Here is a 6,101-nt window from a genome sequence, read left to right as displayed (position 1 = left end):
CCCAGGCTGTGGCTCCCGTGGGGAGAGGCGGACGCTGGGTCAGTTAAATAACATAGAAGACGAAAAGTTCGACGAAAGAGGAAAATAAAGTGGGGAACAGGGCTGGGGATGGCTGGGGCTGGAGGCCTGGGAGGCCTCACAGAGAAAGTGACTTTGAGCGACGAGCTGAGGAGGTGACAGGGTTACATTAGTTATTCATTGCTGTGTAACAAATTACCCCCAAATCTAGTGGCTGGAGACGGGGAGCTGGATGATCTCACGGGGCCTGGGGGTCAGGACTCTGGCGCACTCAGCCGTCCTCCAGCTCAGGGCCTCTCCTGAGGCTGCAGTCATGGCACCCACCAGGGCGACACTCATCTCGAGTCTCGACCGGGGAGGAGCCGCGTCCCAGCTCACACTTGGGCTGTTGGCAGAACGCAGTTCCCCGCTGGCTGCTGGCTGAGGGCTGCTCTCCTTTCTTTGCCATATAGACCTCTCCAGAGGATGGCTCACACCGTCCTGTGGCCACCGGCTTCATCAGAACGAGCAAGTGAGAGGACAAGAGACAGTGTGAGCAAGGAGAGTCCAGCAGGACAGAAGTCACAGTCTTATCACTTCATCTTGGAGGTGATGCCCATCACTTTTCCTGTGTCTTCTTGGTTAGAAGTGAGTGTCCAGCCCACACTCAAAGGGAGGGGCATGAAGACCCAGATGCAGGGCCCACTGGAGACCATCTTAGGTGCTGCCTACCAAAGAAACCATGCAGACATGTAGGGAAGACCATTCCAGAGGAAACAGCATGTGCAAAGGTCCTGAGGCAGGAACAAGCTTGGAGAGTGGTCAGGACAATGTGACTGAAGCAGGGACGGAGGAAGGGGGAGGAGCAGAACATGGAGGCAGAGGGGGCAGCAGCTGTCCTGAGGGCTGTGGGAAGAAATCTGGCATTTTTCCTATGAGCAGCAAGAAAACGCCAGACAATTTCAAGGCAGGACGCGATGTCACCTGATTTACATTTTGAGAAGATTCCTTTGATGCTTACAGAAGTCAGCTGGCACCTGGGATTTGCTTTAAAACAGCCCATTAAAAGAAAAAGTTAGGAGGTGAGAGATGAAAGAAGATGGACAAAGGGCTCATCACATAAGCTGGGTGCCGGCACCACTAGCCTGTCACGTGCACTCTGCTTTGCACGCGATTGCACGCAAGTGAACATTTTCTACAATGAAAAAGGAAATGTTAAAGACAAACCACATATCTGGTTTCTAAGGGGAGAAAGGACAGGGGTGGGGGCGCCTGGTAGGTGCAGGGGTTCACGAGAAAGTGACTGCTGGGGTCCAGGTGACAAGCCAGCAACGTGGCCAAAATTAGAAGCTGACAATACCAAGTGTTGGCAAGAGGTGGGCGAGCCGGGCCTCGCTGGGTGGCACGGAGCAGATCACGGCTGTTTTAATCGATGACTGTGCATCTACCACGCAGCCCAGCAGCCCTGGCCAGAGGTGTCACCCCGAAAAACGACCACACGTCCGTGCAAAGGTTGCCAGCAGCTTCGTTCGTTCCAAACGAGCCAAACACCTGCCGCCGGGGCGGGGAGCGGCGGAGTGCACGGTATGGATGCCCGCATGGACCCTGCCCCGACCACTCGGAAGCCCTGCCCAAGCCTGTGCTCCACCGGGAGGTGGCGCCGGTGCTGCTCCGGGTGCTCCCCCAGCACCGCCTCCCTGCCTTCGAGACCCGGGAGCCCAGAGGGTTCCGCACAAGGCCGAGACCCGCGCACCCGTCTTGATGGAGCCGCCTCTTCGGTGTCATTCAGGCTTGGGTTCATTCATTCACTCAACAAACATTTATCCAGTGTCTAAGACCCCCGAAGAGCAAACCCAAGACCCGCCTTCTGGAGCCAACATCCTAGACCAGGAGCGGCCAACAGAAATAGGATGAAGCTCCAAATGAGGGGTGTATGTGATTTTAACCTTTCCAGTAGCTGCGTTTTAAAAAGCAGAAAAGAAAATAGATGCCATCAATTGTCATCATATATTTTATTTAACCCAATATAGCCAAAATATTGTCCTTTCAACACAGAATCAATATAAAAAATGATTGATGCGACACTGTACATCCATCAGCACCGTGTCTCCGAAACCCGGCATGTTTTCACTCGGAGTGCAGCACAGTTCCGTCACTTCCAGGCTCCCAGCAGGCACCCGGGGCCAGTGGTGACCATGTGGGGCGTCAGTGGACGGTGGGGACAGGGGAGAGGGATGAGGGGGCACAGAGGGCACAGTGAGGCCTCTGGGGGGGTGGGCTCAGCTGGAAATACACACGGAGCGGGGCAGCCGGCCCTCAGCAGGCGACAACGCACCAGGCAGTGGGACAGGACTCAGCGCAGAAAAGAAACTGGCCCTCGAGCCACAAAGGGACGTGGAGGAAGCTGAAACGCACGCTCCTCTGTGAAAGAAGCCAAGCTGAGAAGGTGACGCACTGTAGGGTTGCAACTAGGTGACATTCTGGAAAAGGCACAACTATGGAGATGGTGTGAAGATGAGCGGGTGCAGGGGTGGGAAGGGAGAGACAAACGGGCGAGGACTCTGAGCGCGTGAAATACTCCCGGTGGTGTTATGATGGTGGACGCACGTCATTACACATTTGTGCAAACCCACAGAACGGACACCACCAAGGGGGAGCCCTCACGTCAGCTCCGGCCTCTGCGGTATCAGGACGTGTCCGTGTGGGTTTGTCTTATAACAAACATCCCAGGTGGGGATGTTGATGGTGTGGGAGGGGATTTATGGGAAATCTCTGAACCTTACTCTCAATTTTCCTGCAAACCTAAAACTGCTCTAAAAAGTGAAGTCAATTTAAAAAAAATGGCTAATGAGGTGAGCAGACAGACGGACAGACAATGATGAATAGAGCTGAGGCCAGCTGCAGGCTCCAGGAGGTGGGTCCACGCGGGTCCGCACTGGAAGGGTTTCCCCATTTCTCTGTACGTTTGACAACATCTGTGCTGAAAGGTACAGCAGCCTGTGTCTGCTCCTCTAGCTGCTGCGACAAGTGACCACGAACTGGGAGACAGAGCGACAGGGCAGCACTCCGCACAGGCTGCAGCCGGGGGTCTGAAGACGAGCCGTCGCAGGGCCGGGCTCCCTCAGAGGCCCCAGGGCCGGGTCCTGCCTGCCTCTCCCAGCTTCGGGGGCTCCAGGCATCCTCGGCTCGTGGCCGTGTCACCCCAACCTCTGCCTCCGTCTCCACGTGGCCTCCTTCTCTGCTCGTATCTTCTCTTCTGCCTCTCAGAAGCGCGCTCGCCCGTGGACTGGGCCTGCCTGTATGAGCCCGGATGCTCTGATCCTGAGATCCTTCACTTCCTTCCACCTGCAAAGACCCTCGTTCCAGACACAGCCACATCCACACCTTCTGGGGGCTTAGGATGTGGACACATCCTTTGGGGACACAGTTCAACCCACAATGTGGGCCCACACGTCCCATGGATCAGCTGTGGGCCCCGGCACGTGACACACGGCTGGTGCTCAATGAAGCAAAGCCACTATTTCTGTCAGCCTGGGGCCTCTCCTGGCAGCGGGTCCACTCGCAAGCGGACTCGGGACCCAGACAACCCATCAGAGCATCGGGCACAGGGCCTGGCGCCATCGCGGGGAGAGGGCCGGTCCTGGTTGATGGCGCAGGCACTGGCATCAGAAAGACAAGGGTTCAGGAAGGCGCTTACCCACGGCGATCTATCACGTTCTGCAGAGGAATCCGGAACTTCTCCGTTTCTTGCAGATATGTCAGCAAAGAAGATTGTAGCTAGTAAATATCTGAAAATGCTTAAAGAGAAGAGGGAAGATGGCAAGGAGGAGGAGGACAGCCACAATGCTGACAGTGATGACGGTGAAGCAGGAACCTAAACCAAACGAGACGTGCTTTAAAAACCAGCCCGGGGAGAGCCTCCCGGATCAGCGCCACTGCGTGCAGCCAGCACAGCACCGGGCACCTCTGGTCTCTTCGCGTCTCAGCGACTTCAAGTATGCGGCATGGTGTCCCGGCTGAGAGCCAGCATCCAACGCACCTGCAGCATGAGAAGCCGAAAGGGAGGTGACCGCACAGCAGCATCTGCCGAGGCCGCGCTGCTGGGGAGGATGGGCCGGTGGACCCGCTGCGGCCATGGGAGCCGAAGACAGCTGTGCTGTGTCCTCGGTTTACGGCTCGATTCTGAGGAGCCTCTAAGCATCCGCTGTGTAAATTCATAAATGTATATTCTGAAATTCCTGTAAACAGCCAGATCCGGTTTTAGGCAAATATGTAGTTTATGGGTAGCATTTTCCATTTGAGTTTTTGTATTTCAAGAAAATTTGACTATTTGTCCAAATATCGCCTTTTTTAACTGTAAAGAAATGTTTTCCTTTTTTTATTAAAAGCTGCATATATTTTTATAGTAAAATGCTTTATGAAACTCGTTTTAGAACCCTCTATTGTTTTAAGGCCTTGCTTATCATCTGAGACTTTTGTGATATTTAAAAATAAACATTTCTTGTGGGGCCGGCCCCGTGGCGCAGCGGTTAAGTGTGCACGTTCCACTTCAGCGGCCCAGGGTTCGCCGGTTCGGATCCCGGGGTGCAGACATGGCACCGCTTGGCAAGCCATGCTGTGGTAGGCGTCCCACATATAAAGTGGAGGAAGATGGGCTCGGATGCTAGCTCAGGGCCAGTCTTCCTTAGCAAAAAGAGGAGGATTGGCAGCAGTTAGCTCAGAGCTAATCTTCCTCAAAAACAAAAAAAAGCATTTCTAACACTTATCTCTAGAGAAGAACTTCAAGTCAAATTATCAAATATAAAAAGAAATATTACTTCTGCATAGGCATATTTTTCTTTAAAAACATTTTAAAACGTTTCGTATTTTGAAGGTCTCTCATCTCACTGTTCTTCACGCCCACGGTAATTATTTTTTCTGTCCACAAGAGAAAGCCACGAGCCCTGGGTTTTTCACAGAGGATAAATTTTTGGCTCATCTTTTCAGTGTCTTTTTTTTTACAAATTGAACTGTAATTTATATCCAGTGAAATCATCCTTTAACGTCAGCTCTGTCGGCCGTGTGGGCCGTCGACATATAGACGGTTCCATCCCCCACGCTTCCCCTCCCCTCCAGGAGCGAGTCCCGCCCCGTCCCCAGCAACCACTCATGTTTTCTGTCCCTGTTGTTTTCAAAATTTCTTTTTAAAATAAAATACTTTAAAATCACCTCTCCAAAAAAGAGAAAAGAAAGACCAGGGTTCAAACCCTGGTCGGAACACCTGAAACCCCAGTGGCCTTGGGCAGGCGCTTTGAAACTCTGAGCCTCAGCCTCCTCCTCTGAATGGGACGGGATGCCATTCGTTCACTCAGGAAATATTTACTGAGGACCTACTGTGTGCCAGGCTCTGGGTGCAAGGGGCGGGGCACAGCGGTGAGTAAGGGAGGCGAGGTCGGTCCTCAGTGGGGAGAAGAGCGCTATTTAGAGAATTAAAATGGGCTGACGGGTTGGTGCAAACAGGGCAGTAAAGAGGGCTTCCTGGAGGAGGTGACAGAAGCTGGCGTCTAAACGACAAGGAGGAGCCAGACACGTGAGGACGAGCAGGAAGGGCCTTCCAGGCAGAGGGGAAAGCCAAGGCTGGCCACAGCGGTCCTGACTCCCAGGGTCGGGCAACGGGATCACTCACTTACTCATTCATTCACTCATCTACTCAACAAACGCCTGTTCCGCACTGTGGCCCCACCACGGACACAGCCGGGAATGAAGAGCAGACGCCGAAAGGTAGAAAGATCAGCACAACTCCTGGCCCGCGGGAAGCGCTCAGTGAACGTCAGCAGTGATTGATGGGACGGAAATTCGGGATCTCTCCCAGTCCCTCCTTCGCAGCCGGCTGCCCTGAGGGAGGTGCCAGTGACCCACTTTCCACAGTGAAAATGGCTTCCTTGTTTTTATTCTGGTCGTAAGATGACACACAGTGGGGAAGAAAATGGAGGCATGTGCAAAGAGAGAAATACCTGAATTCTCACCTCCTGGAGGGAAATATGGTTCACACTTGGGGCATCTCTCTGGACGTTTCTCTGTGTGTGCAGGCATGCACACGCACACGGGCATGCACATGTACACTG

The sequence above is a fragment of the Equus przewalskii genome, chromosome 6, assembly GCF_037783145.1.
Source record: "Equus przewalskii isolate Varuska chromosome 6, EquPr2, whole genome shotgun sequence".
NCBI classification, from domain to species: domain Eukaryota; kingdom Metazoa; phylum Chordata; class Mammalia; order Perissodactyla; family Equidae; genus Equus; species Equus przewalskii.
This window is presented reverse-complemented; position numbering follows the sequence as displayed.